Here is a 26,909-nt window from a genome sequence, read left to right on the forward strand (position 1 = left end):
AAATTCTGAAAGAGATGGGAATACCAGACCACCTGACCTGCCTCTTGAGAAACCTGTATGCAAGTCAGGAAGTAACAGTTAGAACTGGACATGGAACAGCAGACTGGTTCCAAATAGGAAAAGGAGTACGTTATATATTGTCACCCTGCTTATTAAACTTAGATGCAGAGTACATCATGAGAAACGCTGGGCTGGAAGAAGCACAAGCTGGAATCAAGATTGCCGGGAGAAATATCAATAACCTCAGATCTGCAGAGGACACCACCCTTATGGCAGAAAGTGAAGAAGAACTAATGAGCCTCTTGAGGAAAGTGAGAGTGAAAAAGTTGGCTTAAAGCTCAACATTCAGAAAACTAAGATCATGGCATCGGGTCCCATCACTTCATGGCAAATGGGGAAACAGTGGAAACAGTGGCTGACTTTATTTTGGGGGGCTCCAGAATTACTGCAGATGGTGATTGCAGCCATGAAATTAAAAGACACTTACTCATTGGAAGCAAAGTTATGACCAAAAAGTGCACTTTTTAATATGACAGCATATTAAAAAGCAGAAACATTACTTCGTCAACAAAGGTCCGTCTAGTCAAGGCTATGGTTTTTCCAGTGGTCATGTATGGATGTGAGAGTTGGACTATAAAGAAAGCTGAGCACCAAAGAATTGATGCTTTTGAACTGTGGTATTGGAGAAGACTCTTGAGAGTCCCTTGGACTGCAAGGAGATCCAACCAGTCCATCCTAAAGGAAATCAGTCCTGGGTGTTCACTGGAAGGACTGATGTTAAAGCTGAAACTCCAGTACTCTGGCCACCTGATGCGAAAAGCTGACTCATTTGAAAAGACCCTGATGCTGGGAAAGATTGAAGGCACAAGGAGAAGGGGACAACAGAGGATGAGATGGTTGGATGGCATCACCAACTCAATGGACACGAGTTTGAGTAAGCTCCGGGAGTTGGTGATGAACAGGGAGGCCTGGAGTGCTGCAGTTCATGGGGTTGCAAAGAGTCGGACACGACTGAGTGACTGAACTGAACTGAATGAGGGTATGATTTAAAAGCCAAGGTTATGAACCTATGCACTGTGGATTCTACCATAGCTTGCTGAGAATGGGTTTCAGATTCATCCAATATAGAACCAACAGCAGAGCTTCTTTGAACTTGGTTATAAGTGAGCAAAACACTCTGCAGAAGCAACAACAGCTGAACTCCCAGAAAAATAGTGATCACTCTTCTCCTTTCTATGATTCTGAGTAGGGGCCTGAGGGAGGTAGGTATGAAGGTTGAGTAAAAGAAGTAGCCAGGTGCCCTTATTTATTCATTTGTTCACTGCGTACTTAAGAATCTACAAGGTATTCTGTTAAACATCACAAAGAACACAAGGATGAAACAGACAGGAATTTTGTCTTCCAAGGTTCTCTAGGGGAGACACCCCCCTCCATCCTCTTTTAATAGAATAGGATTTGCCAACATGGGTTTAATGAGTTAGAAATCTAAATACCAGCCAGTGGCATCCAAACACAAGAACATTGGATTTAATTATTAGAAGCAGGCAGGATACATCATTACACAATAGTCTACACAAATCCACAGGCTTGAAGAATATTAAAACTACCTACCTTTCTTTCTCTCTCTCTTCTCTCTCTCTCTCTTTCTTTCCTTCTCTCTCTGTCTTTCTACATGGATTATATTATCATGTGAAAGATTACTAATTGCTGGATCAGTTAGATGTATCGCTGTGTTTTTAGAAAATTATTCCTGCTAAAGAAATTCTTTTCATCATCTCCACTTTCAGATTTGTAATACAGGCTTGTCCTTTAACAAGTAAGTGTTCTTTTCAGGGAAATGTGCAGCAGATGTGGCAAAACAGAAATATAATATTCTTGGACGTGGACTAGTTTGGATAATAATTAAACTTTGCTTTTTTGTACTTGGACTTTATTCTTTCAGTAATTTCTCGGTCCACATCAAATTTTCAGGAAGGTTGAAGTGATCATTTTGTGTAATTTATTCATAAATCTTCAAATAATGGGAAATAAAATTCTTGTAACATTTTTTTCAGGTTTTTGTGTTTAGGAGCTGTTGATTTATATTTCCCCTAATCTTTCCTGGAAGAGAATAACTCAATATTTTCCATTGGGTTTTCCTAAATACCAGTAACTTGCTTTTCAACTGATAATCTTAACCCAAAAATCTCTCAAAGAACTATAATATTTGTTAAGTGCCAGTGCACAAGCAGGGGACAGAAAAGAATCTGAAAGAAAGTGGGCATTGGAGTCGATCCAATCTGGATTCCATATAAAGTCTGTGACACTGTGTAATTCTATATAAATTACTTAATCTCATTGAGCCTTATTTTTTTTTTTTTTGATCTGTAAAACAGAGATAGACTGCACACTGAAAAATTAGTATGAGAATTAAGTACAATGTAAGAAAGCAGGGAGCCTGGTACATAATAGGAGTTCCTTAAATAATAATTTCCCTTTGCTTCCTCTTAAACATGACAATGATAATGCTCAGGATTTGATTAATAAAACATAAATAGTTATGGCTGCAAACTATTCAGGTCCCAATCAACTTTTCAGACACATATATGTAGAAGATTTGGCATGTCTCCTTTTTCTTAATGGAAACAAGCACCTCACATTAAGGAAAATAAAAATCTGCTGGTGGTGGTGGGGGGGGAACCACCTATAATTTCATCGTCCTAGCACCACAGCTGTTTCCATTTTTGTCATGGTCTGGCTTTTCCACAAAACGGTCACATCTTCTCCACTGCTGCAGTCAGGGTTGTGCTCATCATGAAGGTACTAAAAAATTTATTTCAGGGAGCTGCTGAAGAAGAAGTCGAAGGCTGCGGAGGTGTTAAAGTTCTCTCATGATATTGTTCAAACGTTTCTTCACAGAAACTCCACAAAGAACTCCTCTGCAGTTTTCGCTACCCGGGGCTGTTTCTTTAAATTGTTTGACGTCAGAGAAGGAATGCTATAGCAACAGTCTGTCAAACTGGATTTAACTCAGAAGAAAGATGGGGGTGGGGGGGAGAGGAAAATTGCTCCCGGGCGGTACTGACTTCAGAGGAAGCAAACTGGGTAGATGCATTCATTTTATGACATTTTAAACATAAAACAGCCCTAGAAATCTGGAAAAAGTCGGTTCCATGTGATGTTTAACTCATGCAGAGATGAGAGAATTGACAGGGTTTTCTGGAAGGCCCGGTTTCATCAGCGACAGCAGTAACAATAACTTCCAAGCGTTGATCATTTATTCAGAGGCAGGCTCTGTGCAAACGTTACCTCATTAAAAAATTTCGCACCTTCATGAGGTAGGTACACTAGCCCTACTTTGCCCACGATGAAACAGTCCATGAGACGGTACACGGTCACACAACTAGCGACGATAGAGCTGGGATCCCAAGGCAATTTTGGAAGTCTCGGGGCTTCAGTTCACAGAATGTGAAACCTAAATGGGACCTTGAGGTCTCCTAAGTCAGCCCCTCTATCCAGCCCACGAGCAAGCTGAGGCCTGCGCGGTGGCAGGAAGGAAACCGGCCACACCACTTGGGCACTCCTCAGAAGTGTGCTCCGGAGTCCAGGCACCGCACCAAGAAAACGAAACTGCCCGGGGAATTAATGTTTTTCTTCTCCTTCTAGCAGGAAACGAGAGAAAAAATAGGAAGCAAAAGCTGCGCGCCGCGCCAGCAGCTTTCGCCCCCCGACCCCGGACGCGCAAGCTCCAGGATCTGCGCGCGCCCGCGGCGCGTCCCCGCAGAGTCCGCGCGCCTCGTGCCTCGTGCCTTGCGCCTCGAGCCACGTCCCCGCCCCGGCCCCGCGCGCCGCGGAGTTGGCTGCTGGGCGGCGCGGGCCTGGGTGTGGTCGGCGGATCTTCGCGGCGCTGGTCTCCGCGGTGCACTGCGCTCTGCACGCTGGCTTCGCGCGCCAGGGGCTGCTGAGCGCCCAGCCGACCACCGCACCCCCAGTCCACGCGGGCCCCAGCTCCCTCCAGGTAGGCGGCGGCTGCGCGAGCAGCGGCTCGTCGGTGCGCCCCGCGGGGGCAGGAGGCGCCGCGGATCCGCCCTGGCGGAACCCGGCCCGGGAGGCGGCGCGGGGCCGCCCGGGCGGAACCCGGCTCTGGAAGGCGGCTCGGGGTCGGCGAGGTCCCTCCTTACTCGAAGACTGGGGACTCTGGGAGGCGGACCTTGCCTGGGAGGGACGGGGCGGGTGCGCCTCGATGGCACTCCGCTGGGGTGCGGGGACCGCCGCTCGGCCGCCGCTTCGGGCACTTCCTGGGCGGCTCGGACCTCTGGCTCTGGGCAGCGAGGGGGCGGTCAGTGGTCCTTGGCCTCCAGACCCCTAGTTCCTCTCCGCGCCCGGAGGCTCCTCCGGGGTACTGGAACGCGAGCTCTTGTTTGTCCCGAGAATAGCGGTTACTCAGGGCTGCCCAGAAGGGTTATTGGGTGGTGAGCGCTGGGAGAGAGAAAAGTTCTCTACCGAGTGCTAAAAATGAGTCCAGTGGTTTCATGTTAGATTTATTTTGAAAAGGATGTGATGCTCAATATTTGGTGGATATTTGGTGGAGGTGGAGTTTAAGGATTTTGAATACTTGTAAGTTCAGTACATGACAAAATGTTTTTTTCCTTTTCTCTCCGTAGTCTTTTTCTGCTTCAAAACACAAATGATTGCCTTGTAGTTTTATTGCTATTTGGTAGAGGAAGATAGATAGATAGATAGAATTTCCCAAAGTTTAAGAACAGACTTTCATTTGTTTATGGAAGCAGTGCTTTGTTATTTTGCATCTCTCTCTCTCCCTTTTTTTCCTTTTTTCCTTTTTTCCTCTCCCTTCCTTTTCTCTTAGTAAGGATGCGTCTTTCTCCCTCCACAAGCAAAATAGCTCTGTCTGTGGATTAGCACCCTACTGGAAAGTTTTCTAAGACATTCGGGATTGCATTGTTGATGCATTCTAATCATCTTAGTATTGCAAACTAAGATTGTGACCTTTAAAGCGCATCTTCTAGAACAGAAATAGACCACACACCGATTATTTAAGATGAAAGAGAAGTCATTACTAGTTGTCAAGGAAAACGACGGTCTATAGGATAAAACTGTATGCTTTGAGTCTCATTGCCATTGCACATATTAAGACTCTTATGTATGGGGTTTTGGGGTTGTTATTACTGACTCTAGGCTCTGAAAGTTTATTGTATTTTTCAGTATTTAGTTAAAGGTCATTTAAGACTTTCCATGTTACATTTTGGTTTGTAGATTAATTTGAAAGTAAAATAAAAACTTAAAATACTGTTTTATTCAGTGTCCTTAATTCTCTTGTGTGTATATGAATTTATAAAATTATAAGATTGGGTAATATTGCTTGTAATAGATTTATGTTCATTTCTTTGTGAGCTGTAGGTATTCCTTAGTTTATTCTGAGTTGTTAGCAGTTAACTTGCAGAATAGTTTCTATTATTACTTTCTCCAGCTTTATTGATATAATTGATACAGTTAACATAACATTGTGTAAGTTTAAGGTGTACAAAGTGATCATTTGATATATAAATTGCAAAATGATTATGGAAGTTAAGGTTAGTTAATACATCCATCACCTCCTATAATTAGCTCTGTGTGTGTGTGTATGTAGGATATTTAAGATCTGTTCTATAGCAACTTTCAAGTATGCAATGAAAGTGAAGTGAAAGTGTTAGTTGCCCAGTTGTGTCTGACTGACTGCCTCCCCATGGACTGTAGCCCACCAGGCACCTCTGTCCATGGGATTTTCCAGGCAGGAATGCTGGAGTGGGTTGTCATTTCCTTCTCCAGAGGATTTTCCTGATCCAGGGATTGAACCTGGGTCACTCCCCCATTGCAGGCAGATTCTTTACCATCTGAACCACACTGTAGTCACCATGTTGTACATTAAATCCCCAGAAGGTATTCACCTTATAACTAGAGGTTTTTAACATTTGATCAACATCTCCCTAGAATGGTTTCTTTTAAATCATTGGCACTTTAGTATGTCAGCATATATTTTTACACTTTTAAAAATAGATTCTGGGACATTCTGAAAATTGAGAATTGGAATTACGTGGACATTTTTTTTTCTCTTACGAAATACCACCTGCGTATGTGCATGATCAGTTGTGTCCAACTCTTTGTGACCCCATGGACTAAGTAGCCCACCAGGCTCCTTGTCCTTGGAATTTTCCTGGCAAGAATACTGGAGTGGATTGCCATGACCTCCTCCAGGGGATCTTCCTGACCCAGGAATTGAACCCAGGTCTCCTATGTTTCCTGCACTGCAGGCGAATTCTTTACTGCTGAGCTACCCAGAAAGCCCCAAATACTGCCTGAGATGGTGTGATTGCACGGATTCCTTTCAGGCATGTTATTGTAGAACTTTACCTTGTTAATCTGTGTTGATTATAGGAACTACTTATTAAACATATGTTCTGGGCCAGGTACAAGAGACAGAAATTTGATCCCTGGTTCAGGAAGATCCCCTGGAGAAGGAAATGGCAACCCACTCCATTATTCTTGCCTGGAAAATTCCATGGGCAGAGGAGCCTGGTGTGCTACAGTCCATAGAGTCACACACAGTCGAACACACCTGAGTGTGCACACTCATCTGGGCCAGGGGCAATGCTGTACATTATTCTATTTATGTCCTATATTAACATGATAGGTAAGAAAACTGTGGCTCTGAGATGTTAAGTAATAACTTGCCAGTGGTTATGTAGCTATTAGGTAATTCATTTGGGATTTAAGGCCAGACCTCTCTGTGAAGTTTATGTTCTTCCCTCTGTGCCACGCTGACAGCATCATGAGGAATAACCCTGTTACTCATTAGCATATTAGTAAATTTTCCAAGAGGTTCCCAGAGATGTGAGTTTGTTTTTCTAGCACAGTCATTATTATCTGTCAGTGCTATTATACAGATCCTTGTTTTAGTCATTCTCTTCTCACCTCTTTTCCTCTTAAATGTCTAGCTCAAGTTTGAAACTTCCCACTTGCCAGGGCAGAATTTCTCCTACTGCCATTAATAGATTGTAATTGTTTAGTTGCTAAGTTGTATCCAACTCTTTTGTGAGACTCCTCTGTCCATGGGATTTCCCAGGCAAAAATACTGGAGTGGGTTGCCCTTTCTTTCTCTAGGGGATCTTCCTGACCCAGGGATTGAGCCCATATCTCCTGCATTGTCACGTGGATTTGTTATTACTGAGCCACCAGGGAAGCCCCACATTAGTAGGTAGTGTTAGCTTAATTATCCTTCTAAATAATAACCCTATTTTTATATGAGTTCTCTAGAGCCATAGATATTAGTAATTTGGAAGGTTACAAACAGGATGGCAGTCTATTTTGGAATATGGGAATTCTTCAATGTCCCTCAAATTAAGCAGAAGGAATTTTGATGGATATTTCCTTCTGTAGTTATCCTATCCCTTCTACATCTTCAATTTCAGTTTCTGTGGAATCATTTAGAAAATAATGCAAACATTCTGTTATGTCTTCCATCTTAAAATTCTTTCTTGATCCAGTATTCTGTCCCATTTCTCTGTTCCACATGAAGAAAACATAATAATTTTGATATAGCAAAAGTAAATAGAGAAGAGATAACCAGAAACTAATTAGTTACCTGCGAGGAATGGGTAAGAACAGAGTAAAAGGGATGGTGGAGGGAGTGGCTATGCTCTATTAAACCTTTTTGTGTAGTTATGAGTTTTGGAAACTTTTTAATATTTTATATATTTTTTAAAATGAAATTAACAAGGTTGGGAGGGAAAAAACTTCTAAAACTGAATACAGACAGCAGCAAATTAACTGACTGTACTTTAATAACAAATTCTCAGAATAAAAAAAAATGAATCCAAGTAAACTTTTAACACAGAATTTGATTATATACCTTTAACCTAAGATAAAAGGACTTACAAAAATAAAAACAAGAAATCTTGAATCAGGTGTATTAGGCTGTTATGTATAGTGGTAGAGAAATAGCAATTTTACAATTGTTCTGTGTGTATTATAGGACTGAGCAAATGAGTAAATTCCTTGCTATGTTGGGAACTAGGATTTTCACTGTAGAAGAAGGGAAATAAAAATAGGAAATAGAAGAAGGCAGTGAAGACCTCGGCAATGTTGGATGGGAATTAAGAGTTATCCATATGAACTTGTGATTAAAATATCCATTCATACAGGCATGCATATAATTCCTAACTCTGTGTAATGAAAGGGCTAGAACTAATGACACCCTAGTAGCAGTGAGCGTAGCTAGTTTGCCCAAATCAATGGCAAATTCCAGGGCTCAGTTCAGTTCAGTCACTCAGTTGTGTCTGACTCTGCGACCCCATGGACTGCAGCATGCCAGGCTTCCCTGTCCATCACCAACTCCCAGAGCTTACTCAAACTCATGTCTATTGAGTCAGTGATGCCATCCAATCATCTCATCCTCTCGTCCCCTTCTCCTCCTTCCTTCAGTCTTCCCAGCGTCAGGGTCTTTTCAAATGAGTCAGTTCTTAGCATCAGGTGGCCAAAGGATAGGAGTTTCAGCTTCAGTATCAGTCCTTCCAGTGAATATTCAGGACTGATTTCCTTTAGGATGGACTGGTTGGATCTCCTTGCAGTCCAAGGGACTCTCGAGTCTTCTCCAACACCACAGTTCAAAAGCATCAATTCTTTGGCACTCAGCTTTCTTTATAGTCCAGCTCTCACATCCATACATGACTACTGGAAAAACCATAGCCTTGACTAGACGGACCTTTGTTGGCAAAGTAATGTCTTTGCTTTTTAATATGCTGTCTAGGTTAGTCATAGATTTTCTTCCAAGGAGCAATCGTCTTTTAATTTCATGGCTGCGGTCACCATCTGCAGTGATTTTGGAGCCTGCAAAAATAAAGTCTCTCACTGTTTCCATTGTTTCCCTATCTATTTGCCTTGAGTGATGGGACCGGATGTCGTGATATTAGTTTTCTGAATGCTAAGTTTTAAGCCAACTTTTTGACTCTCCTCTTGCCCTTTCATCAAGAGGCTCTTTAGTTCTTCTTCCCTTTCTTCCATAAGAGTGGTGTCATCTGCATATCTGAGGTTATTGATACTTCTCCAGGCAGTTTTGATTCCAGCTTGTGCTTCATCGCGATGGACGTGAGTCTGAGTGAACTCCAGGAGTTGGTGAGGGACAGGGAGGCCTGGCGTGCTGCGATTCATGGGGTCGCAAAGAGTCGGACACGACTGAGTGACTGATCTGATCTGATCTGATCTGTGCTTCATCCAGCCCGGCATTTTGCATGAAGCTGAAGCTCCAATACTTTGTCCACCTGAAGTAAAGAGCTACTCATTTGAAAACACCCTGATGCTGGGAAAGATTGAGGGCAGGAGGAGAAGGGGACGACAGAGGATGAGATAGTTGGATGGCATCACCGACTCAAGGGACATGGGTTTGGGTGGACTCCAGGAGTTTGTGATGGACAGGGAGGCCTGGCATGCTGCGGTTCATGGGGTCGCAAAGAGTTGGACACGACTGAGCAACTGAACTGAACTCTGCATATAAGTTAGGTAAGTAGGGTGAAAGTATAAAGCCTTGACCTACTCCTTTCCTGATCTGGAACCAGTATGTTGTTCCATGTCCAGTTCTAACTGTTGCTTCCTGACCTGCATATAGGTTTCTCAAGAGGCAGGTCAGGTGGTCTGGTATTCCCATCTCTTTCAGAATTTTCCACAGTTTATTGTGATCCACACAGTCAAAGGCTTTGGCATAGTCAATAAAGCAGAAATAGATGTTTTTCTGGAACTCTCTTGCTTTTTTGATGATCCAGCGAATGCTGGCAATTTGATCTGTGGTTCCTCTGCCTTTTCTAAATCCAGCTGAACATCTGAAAGTTCACGGTTCACGTACTGTTGAAGCCTGGCTTGGAGAATTTGAGCATTACTTTACTAGCGTGTGAGATGAGCGCAGTTGTGCGGTAGTTTGAGCATTCTTTGGCATTGCCTTTCTTTCGGATTGGAATGAAAACAGACCTTTTCCAGTCCTGTGGCCACTGCTGAGTTTTCCAAATTTCCTGGCATATTGAGTGCAGCGCTTTCACAGCATCATCTTTTAGGAATTTAAATAGCTCAACTGCAATTCCATCACCCCCACTAGCTTTGTTCATAGTGATGCTTCCTAAGGTCCACTTGACTTTGCATTCCAGGATGTCTGGTTCAAGGTGAGTGATCACACCATCGTGATTATCTGGATCGTGAAGATCTTTTTTGTATAGTTCTTCTGTGTATTCTTGCCATCTCATCTTCTGCTTCTGTTAGGTCCATACCATTTCTGTCCTTTATTGAGCCCATCTTTGCATGAAATGTTCCCTTGATATCTCTAATTTTCTTTAAGATATCTGTAGTCTTTCCCATTTTGTTGTTTTCCTCTATTTCTTTGCGCTGATGACTGAGGAAGGCCTTCTTATCTCTCCTTGCTATTCTTTGGAACTCTGCATTCAAATGGGTATGTATATCTTTCCTTTTCTCCTTTGCTTTTTGCATCATTTCTTTCTCAGCTATTTGAGAAAAGCTCCTCAGGCAACCATTTTGCCTTTCTTCTTCCTGAGGATGGTCTTGATTACTGCCTCCTGTACAGTGTCACAGACCTCCGTCCATAGTTCTTCAGGCACTCTGTCTATCAGATCTAAGCCCTTGAATCTATTTGTCACTTCCACTGTATAATCTTAAGGGATTTGATTTAGGTCATACCTGAATGGTCTAGTGGTTTTCCCTACTTTTTTCAGTTAATTCTGAATTTTGCAAAAAGGAGTTCATGATCTGAACAGTCAGCTCCCAGTCTTGTTTTTGCTGACTCTATAGAGTTTCTCCATCTTGGGCTGCAAAGAATATAATCAGTCTGATTCCAGTGTTGACCATCTGGTGATGTCCATGTGTAGAGTCTTCTCTTGTGTTGTTAGAAGAGGGTGTTGGTTATGACCAGTGCATTCTCTTGGCAGAACTCTGTTAGCCTTTGCCCTGCTTCATTCTGTACTCCAAGGCCAAATTTGCCTGTTACTCCAGGTGTTTCTTGACTTCCTGCTTTTGCATTCCAATCCCCTATAATGAAAAGGACATCTTTTTTGGGTGTTAGTTCTAGAAGGTCTTGTAGATCTTCATAGAACTGTTCAGCTTCTTCAGCATTACTGGTTGGGGCATAGACTTGAATTACCGTGATATTGAATGGTTTGCCTTGGAATCGAACAGAGATCATTCTCGTTTTTCAGATTGCATCCAAATACTGCATTCAGACTCTTTTGTTGACCATGATGGCTACTCCATTTCTTCTAAAGGATTCCTGCCCACAGTAGTAGATATAATGGTCATCTGAGTTAAATTCTCCCATTCCAGTCCATTTTAGTCCACTGATTCCTATAATGTCAGTGTTCACTCTTGCCATTTCCTGTTTGACCACCTCCAGTTTACCTTGATTCATGGACGTAACATTCCAGGTTCCTATGTAATATTGTTCTTTTCAGCATCAGACTTTACTTCCAGTTCCAGGGCTGAAGAAGGGAAAATACAAGATGAGGATGGAACACAAAGTAAGGAAGTGATTTTTTAAAAAATGAGGGCACGTCAAATCTGAGAGAATTGGGGCATCAAAATGAATAGGAACAGCAATGGATTATAACTGATTATTGAATACAATCAGAATCCCCAAGTCCATAATAAACAAATAAGAAAAAGGGAAAAACTCTTCCTGCTAGATGGACAATAAAAACTGTAGTAGGAACAGTAGTTAGAAAAGTCACTAGTTTGCAACCATTATGGTAATACTGAGTCAGGCAAATGTTACTAGTGGAGGAAGTTGGATGGAGGAAAGGATATTACTACAGTTTGCAGTGGTCTTTCTTGAGATTAATGACCAAGGGGCTTACAGTAACTTCACAGTGGAGAAGTCTGTCAGGCATCACCTCAACCAAGTAATCAAAATTAATATCACCAGTAGTGGGAAAAACATGTTCTTCTTGACACACTCGAACTAGGGAATGTCATTACTTTCCTGTGGTATTTATGCAATGCATAACCAAAATCTCATCACAAGGAATCAATAGAGGGACCTTAATTGAGGATTGTTCTACTAAGTAACTGGCTCTTCCAACAGGCTAATGTTGTGAAAGACAAAGGCAGAGGAACAGTTTCAGATTAAAGGAAAGAGACCTGCGAATTAAATTCAGTGCAGAATCCTGGATTGGATCTTGAATTGGAAAATCCACTCTAAGAACATTATTGGGTTGTTGGCAAAATTTGCATATGTATTGAATATTAAATAATAGGATATCAATGTTAAATTTCCTGAATTTGTTCATTGTACTGTAGTTACAGGGCTTCTCAGGGGGCAGTAGTTGTAAGGACCCCGCCTGCCAATGCAGCAGATATAAGTAACGTGGGTTCAGTCCTTGGGTTGGGAAGATCCCCTGGAGGAGGGCATGGCAACCCACTCCAGTATTCTTGCCTGGAGAGTCCCATGGATAGAGGAGCCTGGCGGGCCATAGTCCATAGGGTCGCGAAAGTCGGCCACAACTGAAGTGCCTTAGCACAGCACAGCACTGTAGTTACATAGGAAAATGCCCTTGTTCTTGGAAGGATACACAGTGAATTATTTAGGAGTAAAGGGTCAAAATACCTTCAGTTTACTCTCAAATGAATAAGCAATAATGATTATTACATATAAAGAGAGCAATAAAGCAAAGGTGGCAAATGTTAACAGTTGGTAAATCTAGGTGAATGGAATAAGACTGTTCACTATGATAGGTGGTGGTTTAGTAGCGAAGTCAACGTCTGACTCTTTCTGATGCCATGGGCTATAATCCACTAGTCTCCTCTGTCCATAGGATTCTCCAAACAAGAATACTAGAGTGGGTTTTCATTTCCTCCTCCAGAGGATCTTCCCGATCCAGGGATTGAACCCGAGTCTCCTGCATTGCAGGCGGATTCTTTACAGAGTGAGCACCAAAATTTTTCAACTTTAAGTTTGAAATTTCAAAAACAGGCAAGTTAAAACTTCAAAAACTAATAAAGCTACATTGTGTTCAAAAATTTTTCAAAGATTCCATCTCGCCTGTGTCTACTTCTCAACTCCTCACTTCACATTTTCTTCTGAACCTACTCCAGAGACTTTATCTTTCCTATGCCCCAGAACCATTCTTCTCAATGTCATCAGGGATGGCAGTCTTGCCAAATTAGATCTCTCAACCACATTTGACAACTCCTTCCTTACGGAAACATTCTTTCCCTTGACTTCTGGGACACTAATTCTGATCTTCATCTGGCCTATGGCTTGTAATTCTTTTCCAGCTCAGTTAATGGTATCACCGTCCACCTAGATGCTCAAGTTTAAAACTCCTAAGAGTAATCCTGATTCACTCATCCTATATTTATTGGCAAGTATTATGGGCTCTATCCTAAAGAAAATCAACCCCGAACACTCATTGGAAGGACTGATGTGGAAGCTCCAATACACTGGCCACCTGATGCAAAGAGCTGACTCATTAGAAAAGACCCTGATGCTGGAAAAGATTGAAGGCAGGAGGAGAAGGGGACGACAGAGGATGAGATGGTTGGGTGGCATCACTGACTCAATGGACATGAGTTTGAGCAAACTCTGGGAGCTGGTGAGGGACAGGAAAGCCTGGCGTGCTGCAGTTCATGGGGTTGCAGAGTCAGACATAACTTAGTGACTGAACAGTGGGCTCTAACTTAAAATTTATTCCAAATTTGCCTTATTTTTTAATCACTTCCACTACCACTATCCTTGTGTCAAACACCATCTTTCCTGGCCCAGACAACTGTAGTAGCACCTAACTGGTCCTTCAGCTTCCAGTCTGTGTGTCTCCTGGAAACCAGCATGAACTTTAAAAGGTAGGAGTCAAATTAGATTCTGTCTCCCAGTTATCAAAACCCATTAGTGTTAGATAAAATATGAAGTTTTTATTATGGTCTAGAGGCCCATGTATCACATAGTTGGCTCCTGCCCACCTCTGTATAGCTTCTGCTTGGTTCACTCCCCTCCAGTCTTCACCCCTGTCTCCTGTTGATTCAGCTTGCCAGGTTAGTTTCTGCCTCAGGGCCTTTGCATTTTACTGTTTCTTGTGCTTGGAGTGCTCTTCCCCTTTTAAGGCATGGCTCATTCACTCATTTCATTCAGGTCTTTAACTTAGATTAAATTATTTAAAAATACCCTTCCTGGTCATCCTGTAGCTTCTTTTTTTCCCCCTGCACAGTGCTTTACTTGAAATTGTTATTTATTCACATGCTTTATTATCCTCTCCTAGACATAGGTAGAATAAAGCTCCATGACCATGGGAAACTTCATTTTGTTTACGGCTGAATCCCTGGAGACTGGAATGTGCCCTGCATGTGGTTGGAACTCAGATATTTGTTGAATGAATGAATAAATGCATTAATATTGCCAACTGTCTGGTTGTATTTTATTTAACGCTTTTGCAATTGAAGACTGTCTCAGAGAACATCAGTGCTGTTTAAAGTTTTTTGGTGGCACCGCTCAAGATTCTCTGGAAGCAAATAAGTTATCAACTTTGTATTTCACGACTTCATCTTTCTTTTGTCTGCCCTCTGGTGGAGGGAATATGCATAAGCGAGAGATGAGTAGAACAGGTAGGAAGAAGTAAAAATGGACCAACCTTGATTACAAGCTAGACAATTAATTTTTAAACTACAAAGATTTGAAAATTTTTATTTTAAGTAAGCCTCAAACTTAACCATAATAAGATTGGAAAGAATGAAAAGAAAATAGGCAGTAGTTAAAGAAATAATCTGGTTTAGGATGAAAAAGGAAACTAGCTCCAAAATGGTTTGATTACTTAAAACAATTTCTGCTTAAATATACTTCCTCTCTTAAAATATTTTTAACATTTGTCCATCTTTAGTTCAAAGACATCTTTTTTTCAACTGTGCTAATATTTTCAGCTCACCTTTGTAAACTTTTCAATTGTCAGTAAACACGTGCTAGAGGAAAAGCCAGTATTCAAATCCGAACAGCGGGATACTAGAGGCAGCACTTTAACTCCTGTGCTTCGCGGCAGCCATCCTACAAGTGTCCTGTGGATGGTGCAGGTACCAAAGACTTTCCTTTGGTGTAGTAGTTATGAACAAAAAAATGCTTGGTAAGTTCACAGCTTGTATTCCTCAGTACTGTTTTCCTGGTTTGTGTTATGGGGAGCCTCCTCTAGAATTGCTGAGAATTTTATCTTACTTAATTTGTTTTGAAGTAGAAGTCACATTAAAAGAGTTCAACACTTGAGTACTGTTGACTTCCTAAAATAATACGAAGTTTCTCTTAATGTCCATAGTTAATATTTAAGGCAATATACAGCTTGAAATTTTTTCCCAGTTTTGCCTTTGTCTGGCCAATTGATTTATATGTATAATTTTGGGTTATATGAACAGTTGGATAATAACTGTCTTTAAACATTCTTTCTTTTTCTTTTTTTTAATCATTGTTGCTGCACAGCCTTTTCTCTAGTTTGCAGTGATTGGGGGCTACTCTCCAGCTGTGGTGTGCAGGCTTCTCATTGCGGTGGCTTCTCTTGTGGAGCGTGGGCTCCAGGGCGAAAGGGCATCAGTAGTTGCAGGTCCTGGGCTGTGGAACAGAACAGAGGCTCAGTAGTGATGCATGGGCTTGGTTGCTTCTCAGCATATGGGATTTTCCTGGACCAGGAATGGAACCTGTGTCTCCTGCATTGGCAGGTGGGTTCTTTACCACTGAGCCACGAGGAAAGCCCTAAACATTGATTCTTAGTCTTCAAAAATGCCATGTTTTTAGAAGTTTTACTCTTTATTCTTCATCTAACTTGTAATACATTTTTAGCTATAGAGAAATAGAATCTGTACCATAAAGTGCATACACTACTTTGGGAGGGACAAAGATGAGGACAGTGGTCCCCATGCCCAAAGAACCAATAACCTCTGGGCTCTTCGATAGGAATTTTTGGTGTTTTTTGTTATGATGACTTTTACCAATGGCTTGACTCAGTTTTTTTCCCCTTCAGTTTTTATGAGTTCCCCACCTAAACACCTTTACCCAGGAAATGTTTAAAATACAAAAATTGGGTATTAATTCCTTGGTTTCTGAAATTAAAAACCCAGTAATGCAACTAAAGCTGAATGAGGCTTTATTTGTCCAACTGGCATGTGACATAGATTATACATTGTATTTAGGATAATTAACATGGCTTATGGTGACCAGTTTTTATAAGAAAATGATTTTGAAACATTTTTTACTTTCTGGGCTTCTTTAAATTAAATTATGTATTTAAATGGAAAAATGGTAGACAGCTGATTACTTAAGGAAGTTGAAATTTGTCAACAGGGGATCTTCATTATGTGCACTGCTTACTAAAATGGGCCTCTAGGGAAGCTGTTAGGAGGGAAAAAACTTTTTTCTTTTTTTTTTAATTTGTTTATTTTTTAATTGAAGGATAATTGCTTTACAGATGGGAATAAACTTTTTGAAAAATATAGTCTCCTTGTCATTTGGTGTAAAAAAGAAAAAGCAGTCGATATTTTAAAAGTTTTAAACTTAGATATTAGTTTTCATGGTTATGTGTTAACCTTTATCTATGGAATTAAACTTCATCAACAAAGGATTTCATTATGTTTATTAATAATTAATGTGCCACAAGGGAAGATGTGATGTGGGGGAGGGAATAACTTTAAAAACACACACGCAAAGACTCCATGCCTTAAGATACAAGAAAGGAGAGAAATGTTTGTATGTAAATTCCCCCCATGGTATAACTAATCTTTTCAAGAGGGAGCATCTTTATATATTTCCGGGGATGGTAGGCAGATTATGATGAGATGGTGAAGCATTAGGAACAATGTGTGTTTCCTTAATGCTGCTGAAGAGCAGTATTGGTATGTGTGATGGTGGGTGTGGCAGGATGAAAACGTCCATAGGACAGCAGAGAAGTAAAGTAAAACTGAGTGTGGGTACGATGTAAATGTAACTAAGAGCAGGATATAGCGTTCAAGGCACTTGGTGGTGATAAACCCTCTATTAACTGATGGATTTTGAAGACATTTTGTTGTTTAGTCACCAAGTCATGTTGGACTCTGTTACAACCCCATAGACTGTAGCCCTCCAGGCTCCTCTGCCCATGGGATTTTCCGAGGCAAGAATACTGAAGTGGGTTGCCATGTCCTCCAAGGGATCTTCCCGACCCAGGGATCGAACCTGTGTCTCCTGTCTTAGCAGGCAGATTCTTTACCACTGAGCCAAGAAAAGCCTTTGAGGATGTTACTTGGGATGGGGAACTGGGAATGGAGTGGAGTTCCAAATAAGCTAGTGTAGGTTATTAATTAGCTGTTGGTCTAAACCTAGGACAGCAATCATATGACATTTTGGTGAAGTATGATCCTGAAGTAGCATTGGTAACCAATATCATGTAAGTATACTTGCCGTTTTTTTTTTTTTCACCATGCTGTGTGGTTTGTAGGATCTGATTCTCTGACCAGGGATCAAACATGTGCCCCCTGCAGTGGAAGCGTGTGAAGTCTTAACCAATGGACTGCCAGGGAAGTCCCACACTTGCTTCTTAATTAGTAAAACTTCAATGTTTTATCTTATGGGTAGGCATAATAGTTTTGCATGCGTCCATGCTCATTCACTTCAGTCATGTCCAACTCTTTGCAGCCCAATGGACTGTAGCCCACCAGGCTCCTCTTCCATGGGATTCTCCAGGCAAGAATACTGGAGTGGGTTGCCATGCCCTCCTCCAGGGGATCTTCCCAACCCAGGGATCCGAACCAGCATCTCCTGCAGCTCCTGCAGTGCAGGCAGATTCTTTACCGCTGAGCCACTGGGGAATGGAATCTGCACTGGGAGAAAGATATGGAGTCCCGTACTCGTATTTCTACCTCTTATTGGAAACTTTTAAGATATTTTATAACTCTGAACATATGAAATTGTAGCTACCTATCTATGAATATTTTAATTAAACCAGTCACATTTTGTGCTCTCCAGGCAACTCAGCAAATGAGCTAGATCATGATTGACGTGTGTTAGGCACTCGTAAAAATTTGTTGGATGAGATTCTGATCAGTTGTTGTATGTTCATCCCTTAGTGGTAAGGTTAATTAAAATTTCTTTTATATATAACCAAGAGTAATATGTAACCAAATCTGGCAAATTGAAGGTCTTGTTTCTGGTAAAACAAAAGCAAATTATGTGACTTTAAAGGGTTGTAAGACTTTGTGATTTAGTGATACAGAGATGAACAATGCATGGTCTTATTCAGAAAACCCCAGAGGTGATGTGAAGTTATATGAGAAAAGACTGGCTGACAAGGTTATGATCTGTAATTTACATAATCATGATTGATTTTCCTAGTGTTTGGTTTACAAAGCCTTAAAAACACTAAAACTAGAGGAGTCTCAATTTAGAGAAAATAGTTTGAGGACTAAATAAGAGGAGATACCCTACTAGTTTACATCACTGACAGTGAATTTACAGAACTAGTTACTTTAAGAGGTTGTTGTTGTTTGTTATTTAGTCACTAAGTTGTGTCTGACTCTTTGCAACCCCACAGACTGTTGACCACCAGGCTCCTCTGTCCATGGGATTTCCCGGGCAAGAATACTGGAGTCAGTGCCATTTTTTTCTCCAGGGATCTTCCTGATCCAGGGATTGAACCCTGCACTAACAGATGGATTCTTTACATCTGAGCCACCAGGGAAGTCCAGTACAGCTAAAAATACAAGCATACTGAAAATGGTTTCAGAATGTATTGCATTGAGTTTAAGGGAAATCCTTAGTGTGTTGAGTCCAGTCACATTCTCATGAAACATTTGGTTTTGGTGACATAACACTCTAATTATGTGCCTTATGGCACTTAACATCCTAATATAGTTATTCTTAACTTTGTTGTGAGAAGATGAATTTTTCTGATTGGGGTTACTGTGTCTGGTCCAGAGTAGATGTTTAATAATATGTTTGTTGAGTGGAAGAATAAATCACATAATGGTTTGAATTGACAATAGTTGGAATAGTCTCATTTATTATGTACTTAGGACTATAGATGAGAATATAAAAAGCAGGAAGAAAATTCTTTTTTTGAAAGTCATCTCAAAAAGTTAACTGGAAAAAACTTCCATTGTGTCTTTATATATATATGTGGAAATTTAAAAAGGATACCCTGAAAGAATGGAAACATCCACTCTATATTTATTAATATAACATGTACTGTGCATCAGGTTTTCATGTAATACCTGATATTACAGTAATTTTGATTTTTGTTAGCTTTGCCTAAAGACTTCTTCCCCTTCTTTTCTATTTCCTTGATTAAGGTTAATTTTTTAATTAAAATTTTAATTTTAAAATTAAGGAACTTAGAGTTAAATCCTCAGCTTTAATAAATGACAAATAGGCTAAGACATTGCATATGTCACACATTTAATTTATAACACGGATGTAAAAAATATGTAGAAATGAAACAGAAAAATCCATTTGCTTATAATTCCATGAATTTCTGTTCCTTTTAAACATTTTTATGCATAACATTTTATGGGGTCTTGGAATTTACCATCTCAGTTTAGGTTTCTGCAATGATGATGTAGCCAATTCGATGATAGAGCTGCAAATTGTGATCCAAAGTGTTCAGCCCAAGTCAATCTGTTTGTGACACTTGGATAAGGAACTTGGTTTCTTGCTCCAGGCAAGAATACTGGAGTGGATAGCTATTCCCTTCTCCAGGGGATTTTCCTCACCCAGGGATTGAACCCTGGTCTCCCGCACTGTGGGCAGATTCTTTACCGTCTAAACCACCAGAGAAGCCCCATTAAAAAGAGGTAATGGCTGCCCCTTAAAAAAGAGAAAATCAAGATTTTGCCAGATGGATAGTTTCCCTTGCGGAAAAGGAAGATAACACCTGAAATAGATCAAGGAATTGTTAATGATTTCTTTGTAAAAAATATTTTAAGTTGAGAGTGTTGAAATAGGAAATATATAGAGAAACTTCTCTTTGTTTCCCTTCTATTGCCTCTTCTCATTCTCAAGTTGCCCTTCAGAAAAACAAAAAACATTTTCATGTTTCAAATATGGAAAATAGTTTTGCTCTATCTTAAAACCAATTAGAAGGGGAATGATTTCTTTAGTTATGTATTCCACCTATTATCTTTATTTTTTAAAAAGTTTTTAGATGTTTTGCTTAACCAGCTGCTGTTGCTAAGTCACTTCAGTTGTGTCCGACTCTGTGTGATCCCGTAGACGGCAGCCCACCAGGCTCCGCCGTCCCTGGGATTCTCCAGGCAAGAACATTGGAGTGGGTTGCCATTTCCTTCTCCAACGCATGAAGTGAAAAGTGAAAGTGAGGTCGCTCAGTCCTGTCCGACTCTTAGCGACCCCATGGACTGCAGCCTACCAGGCTCCTCCGTCCATGGGATTTTCCAGGCAAGAGTACTGGAGTGGGGTGCCATTGCCTTCTCCGCTTAACCAGCAAGATAATATAAATTGCACATAGTGTTTTTAGGAACTTCTTCAGGCATGAACGCACATCCTTGAGCTTTCCTCCAGTCCAGTGGTTTTAGACAAGAGTTTAGACCTGTGGTTCTCAGATTCCAAGAGGCATCAGAATCACCGAAAGTGCTTGTTAAACACTGGTTGCTGGGCTCCACCCTCAGAGTTTCTGGTTCTTCAGGCCTGGCAAAGGGCCCACACGTTTGCATTTCTGGCAAGTTCCTCAGTGATGCTGATGCTGCTGGTCCTCACCTTTTGAGAACCAGTAATTAGGCTCTTGGGTTAAATCAGTGGCTGTCAACCACGTTTCTTTCCTTACACACCTCATGGATAAGACATTAATTAAAATCTGAAACGCCCCAATCTAGTAGTGACAGTATTGGGGTGGGATGGGCAAGGTACTGTTGGAGAGTCAGGTATTGGGATCTTCAGGAGGTGGGTGTCGTTAGAGGTAGCCCTTTGAAGGACTGAATGTTTTCTCTCCTGTCCTCTCCCTCTTTGAATCTTTCCCTCCTCCATGCCTATTAAGAGAGTCCTGGTCTGTAAGTAAGAGGGCAGACCGGGTAGGAGTAGTATAGGTCCTCTCCCAGCAAACTTCCAGCCTCTGGAGTCAGTGACGAAGCAGTGGTGCTTTTCAAGGTGTCGAGGAGACACAGAAGAGGTGACATTGCAGGGGAATTGAGATGCTGAGGCCTTGAACAGAATTCTTTCTGGTGATAATTTTATTTTCCTTTTTGAAAAAAGTATTGTTATATTTGTTGACCCATCAGCAGATGTGAATATGAACCTGAGTCATGTTTACGATTATAGAAATGAAGTGAAGTGAATTTTCTCAGTCATGTCCGACTTTTTGTGATCCCATGGACTGTAGCCAACCAGGCTCCTCTGTCCATGGAATTTTCCAGGCAAGAATACTGGAGTGGGTTGCCATTTCCTTCTCCAGGGGATCCTCCCAACCCAGGGATTGAACCCAGGTCTCCCGCATTGCAGGCAGATGCTTTACTGATCCACCACGGAAGCCTTCCGATTATAGCTTCTTAATATATTTCCCTCTAGGCCAAATTAGCTCTGACTTAAAGTTCTAAGGATGTTTGTTTATGTGTGTTATTTAATCCCTAAGACAATCACTTGGAGGTAGATACTAGCGTCTCCACTGTGCAGATGAGGAAATTGAGATTCAGAAGTTAGAACAGTTTCTGGGATCACACAGTAAGTGTAGTCATACTCCAACATTTAGGACATTGTGTGAACTGGGGTGAGGTTCATAACCTCCAAAACATGTAGTTTCCTCATCTGTAAAATAAAGATGATATTAGCACTTACCTTCTGAGGTTCAATTGAGGTTGTTAAACGAGTTACTGTGAAGAGTTGTGAACAGTGCATGAAACATAGTAAGTGCTCAGTAATGTCATCTCTTGGTTGGCTAAATACTAAGGATCTTTTAAGTTCAGGGGTTATCCAGGTAATCTTCCTCCTATGTATTATTATAGGTCAAAAATCTCTTAATCAGCTCACATGGTCTTTGTGCCACGAGATTTGAGAATCATGAATCTAAATGGGTAGCTTGGCTTTTACAATGAGAAGGTGAAGGCTGAGAATCAGAATTTGGCTGCTTATACTCAAGAAGTTGATTTATGTTACTAGCCACGTGTCTCTCCCTCTCTCTCTTTCTCTGTCTGTCTGTCTCTCTCGTAGCCAACAATTTTGTAAGAAATTATTTGTTACACTGTAGTGGATTTGCTGTAACTTATAATGAGACAATATGCCAGTAAATTTGGAAAACTCAGCAGTGGCCACAGGACTGGAAAAGGTCAATTTTCACTCCAATCCCAAGGAAAGGCAATGCCAAAGAATGCTCAGACTACCGCACAATTGCAGTCATCTCACATGCTAGCAAAGTAATGCTCAAAATTCTCCAAGTCAGGCTTAAACAGTACATGAACTGTGAACTTTCAGATGTTCAGGCTGGACTTAGAAAAAGCAGAGGAACCAGAGATCAAATTGCCTGTTGGATCATTGAAAAAGCAAGAGAGTTCCCTAAAAACAGCTACTATTTGACTATGCCAAAGCCTTTGACTGTGTGGATCACAACAAACTGGAAAATTTTTCAAGAGATGGGAATACCAGACCGCTTGACCTGCCTCATGAGAAATCTGTATGCAGGTCAGGAAGCAACAGTTAGAACTGGACATGGAACAACAGACTGGTTCCAAATAGGGAAGGGAGTACGTCAAGGGTGCATATTGTCACCCTGCTTATTTAACTTATATGCAGAGTACATCATGAGAAACGCTGGGCTGGATGAAGCACAAACTGAAATCAAGATTGCCAGGAGAAATATCAATAACCTCAGATATGCAGATGACACCACCCTTATGGCAGAAAGTGAAGAAGAACTAGAGAGCCTCTTGATGAAAGTGAAAGAGCAGAGTGAAAAAGTTGGCTTAAAACTCAGTATTCAGAAAACTAATATCATGGCATCAGGTCCTATCATGGCAGATAGATGGGGAAACAATGGAAACAGTGTCAGACTTTATATTTTTGGGTTCCAAAATCACTGCAGATGGTGATTGCAGCCATGAAATTAAAAGACGCTTACTCCTTGGAAGGAAAGTTATGACCAACCTAGATAGCATATTCAAAAGCAGAGACATTACTTTGCCAACAAAGGTCCGTCTAGTCAAGGCTATGGTTTTTCCAGTGGTCATGCATGGATGTGAAATTTGGACTGTGAAGAAAGCTGAACACCGAAGAATTGATGCTTCTGAACTGTGGTGTTGGAGAAGACTCTTGAGAGTCCCTTAGACTGCAAGGAGATCCAACCAGTCATTCTAAAGGAGATCAGTCCTGGGTGTTCTTTGGAAAGACTGATGATGAAGCTGAAGCTCCAATACTTTGGCCACCTCAGGCGAAGAGTTGACTCATTGGAAAAGACTGATGCTGGGAGGGATTGGGGGCAGGAGGAGAAGGGGACGACAGAGGATGAGATGGCTGGATGGCATCACCGACTCAATGGACATGAATTTGGGTGAACTCTGGGAGTTGGTGATGGACAGGGAGGCCTGGCGTGCTGCGGTTCATGGGGTCGCAAAGAGTTGGACACGCCTGAGCGACTGAACTGAACTGAAAATCACTGCAGATAGTGACTGCAGCCATGAGATTAAAAGACCCTTGCTCCTTGGAAGAAAAGTTATGACCAACCTAGACAGCACATTAAAAATTAGAGACATTACTTTGCCAACAAAGGTCATTCTAGTCAAAGTTATGGTTTTTCCAGTAGTCACGTATGGATGTGAGAGTTGGAGTATAAAGAAAGCTGAGTGCTAGAGAATTGATACTTTTGAACTGTGGTGTTGGAGAAGACTCTTTGAGAGTCCCTTGGACAGCAAGGAGATGATCCAACCAGTCCATCCTAAAGGAAATCAGTCCTGAATATTCATTGGAAGGACTGATGCTGAAGCTGAAACTCTAATACTTTGGCCACCTCATGTGAAGAACTGACTCATTGGAAAAGACTCTGATGCTCAGAAAGATTGAGGGTGGAAGGAGAAGGGGATGACAGAGGATGAGATGATTGGATGGCATCACTGACTCAATGGATGTGAGTTTGAGTAAACTCCAGGAGTTGGTGATGGCCGGGGAGGCCTGGCATGCTGCAGTCCATGGGGTCACAAAGAGCAACTGAACTTAATTGAATTGAACTGATAATGAGACTGTGATTAATCACTGCATAATACATTGTACTTACTGGAAAAATGTTCCTTTCTTGGGAATGCCTCACACATCTTTTAGATAAACTGTTATTTGCTTTTAAAAGAGTCTCTTACTCACAATTTGGAGATCCAAAATGCTTTGAAACTGCAGGGTTTTGTTTTTTTCATGTATCATTAGTGGCAAAACCTTATGTGATTTGAACTCCTTTGATGGCACAGACTGACTTGAACTAACATGAAACTGTTGCTAGTCCATCTTTTCTCCACTTGATTGTGAAGATACTTATATTTTGCTGCAGAAATACTCCTTCTGGATTATGTGGGTGCTGCCACAAAGTCCAGTTGGGGTGTTAGGAAATATGTGTTGAATATACCTTTTAAAATCTGAAAACCTTAAAAAAAAAAGTCTTTTTAAAATCTATAAACTTGGCTGCGATCCAAAAGTCTACAAGCAATAAATGCTGGAGAGGGAGAAAAGGGAACTCTCTTACACTGTTGGTGGGAATGCAAACTAGTACAGCCACTATGGAGAACAGTGAAGATTCCTTAAAAAACTAGAAATAGAACTGCCATATGACCCAGCAATCCCACTGCTGGACATACACACCAAAGAAACCGAATTGAAAGAGACACGTGTACCCCAATGTTCATCGAAGCACTGTTTATAATAGCCAGGACATGGAAGCAACCTAGATGTCCATCAGCAGATGAATGGATAAGAAAGCTGTGGTACATATACACAATGGAGTATTACTCAGCCATTAAAAAGAATACATTTGAATCAGTTCTAATGAGGTGGGTGAAACTGGAGCCTATTATACAGAGTGAAGTAAGCCAGAAAGAAAAACACCAATACAGTATACTAACACATATGTATGGAATTTAGAAAGATGGTAACAATAACCCTGTATGTGAGACAGCAAAAGAGACACAGATGTACAGAACAGTCTTTTGGACTCTGTGGAAGAGGGAAAGGGTGGGATGATTTGGGAGAATGGCATTGAAACATGTATAATATCATATAAGAAATGAATCGCCAGTCCAGGTTCAATACAGGATCCTTGGGGCTGGTGCACTGGGATGACCCAGAGGGATGGTATGGGGAGGGAGGTGGGAGAGGGGTTCAGGATGGGGAACACGTGTACACCCGTGGCGGATTCATGTTGATATATGGCAAAACCAATACAATATTGTAAAGTAATTAGCCTCCAATTAAAATAATTTAAATTAAAAATAAAATGAATAATAATAAATTAGAAAAAATAAAAAATAAAATCTATAAAATCCCAGATTCTGAATTGGCCTTTAGGGCTCAGGATAATGGATTATGGACCTAGGTGAATGCACACTTAAACAGCTGTTTTCCCTCTTAGACTGTTGACTCCTGGAGAGTTAGGCCTGTATCTACTTCATGTGTAGTATGGGTTCTTGGCATATAATAGGCATTCAGTAAATGTCTGGTGAGATGATGAACTATGCCAGAAATAGCAGTTAGGTGAAGGAAAACAGACTTGAGAGCAGCATTTTATTTTGTCCTGGAGGACAGACGAAACAGACTGCCTTCAGTTTATAAGAGGCTGAATTGTGTTACTTTGTGGGCGCTTAAAAATGTTCAGTGTAATGAGAAACTTGGTAGCAAAATAAAAACTCAGTGCTTGTATTGTGTCAAGCATCTCTTCTGTTTTCTTCTGTGATCCACTTGTCTCATACAACTCTAGGTTTTTGACTCATGAGGAAAGCCACATGGAGTATTTGTAATTGGAAGACTACTTGGGGTGGGTAAGCAAATATGTTTTTAAATTCCTTGGTAAGAATGATTATAAAAACTTCTGATTTTTATATGATTATATGAATGATTATAAAAACAAGTACCTTAACTAATTCATTATGAGCTTATGGGTTTTTTTTTTTTTAAATAAAGTATAGCAGTTATGAATCAGGATTACAAAGAAAAGCAGAACATTACAGAATTTAATTATAAAAATAGCAAACTTCAACTCTTCTGATAAAATCTAGTAAGTAAAAGTTTATACTTAAATTTTTAAAGTACAATTTAAAATATTCTTTCATGCCTTACATGAGCTTTCAAGATCCATATGAAAATTATTAGTAGCTAAGAAATACTTATATGTCTGTCTCATATGGGTTAAAATAGTTGTTTGCTAACACAGCAGAATAATTGTACAGTCTACATAATGCCTTTCTTTAGTAAAAATTCTGTGGACATTTTAAGAAATGGAGAGAGGAGAATGTTTGAATTATGCAACTATGTTTTTTTTCCATTTCATTTAATAAATTGGCTTGGGTACAATAACCCATTGGTATTTTTTGATATTTGTTACTGGTACAGCTGAACTTTTAAAAAGATAACTGATAGGCTGCCTTCTGCTCAACTAACAGTGCTTTCACTATGTGATCAAGTTATTTGAAATGTGTTAAATGAAGCAAATATTCATGTTGAAAAAGAGCTTAGTCAAGAAGTTATAGTAATTGAAAGAGCACTATGCTTATATCAAACTAATTTCTGTTAAATTACTAGTTTCAAATTGCTTTAGTAACTTCAGTACCATTTCAGAGACTGTGATAAACAACTCCAATTGGATCTTGACTAAAAATCAGCATTGGTGAAATTCCTTGACCATAACCTTCTGATGATTTTTATGTGTTATGGTAAAGGAAGGTAGAGATGGCTCCTGTATATCTCATACATTTCTGTA

The 26,909-nt window shown here is 40.7% G+C and overlaps 1 protein-coding gene across 1 annotated transcript in view; it reads left to right on the forward strand.

The window, feature by feature from the left end:
* The first annotated feature begins 3,734 nt into the window (after positions 1 to 3,734).
* GNB4 (G protein subunit beta 4) overlaps positions 3,735 to 26,909 on the forward strand; it is a 69,365-nt gene continuing 46,190 nt past the window's right edge. The window contains exon 1 of the mRNA XM_070372969.1: positions 3,735 to 3,997. The gene's annotated coding sequence lies outside the window, so the exon portion shown is untranslated. The remainder of the gene's footprint in view (positions 3,998 to 26,909) is intronic.

This window comes from Bos mutus, chromosome 1, assembly GCF_027580195.1.
Source record: "Bos mutus isolate GX-2022 chromosome 1, NWIPB_WYAK_1.1, whole genome shotgun sequence".
In the NCBI taxonomy this organism is placed as follows: Eukaryota; Metazoa; Chordata; class Mammalia; order Artiodactyla; family Bovidae; genus Bos; species Bos mutus.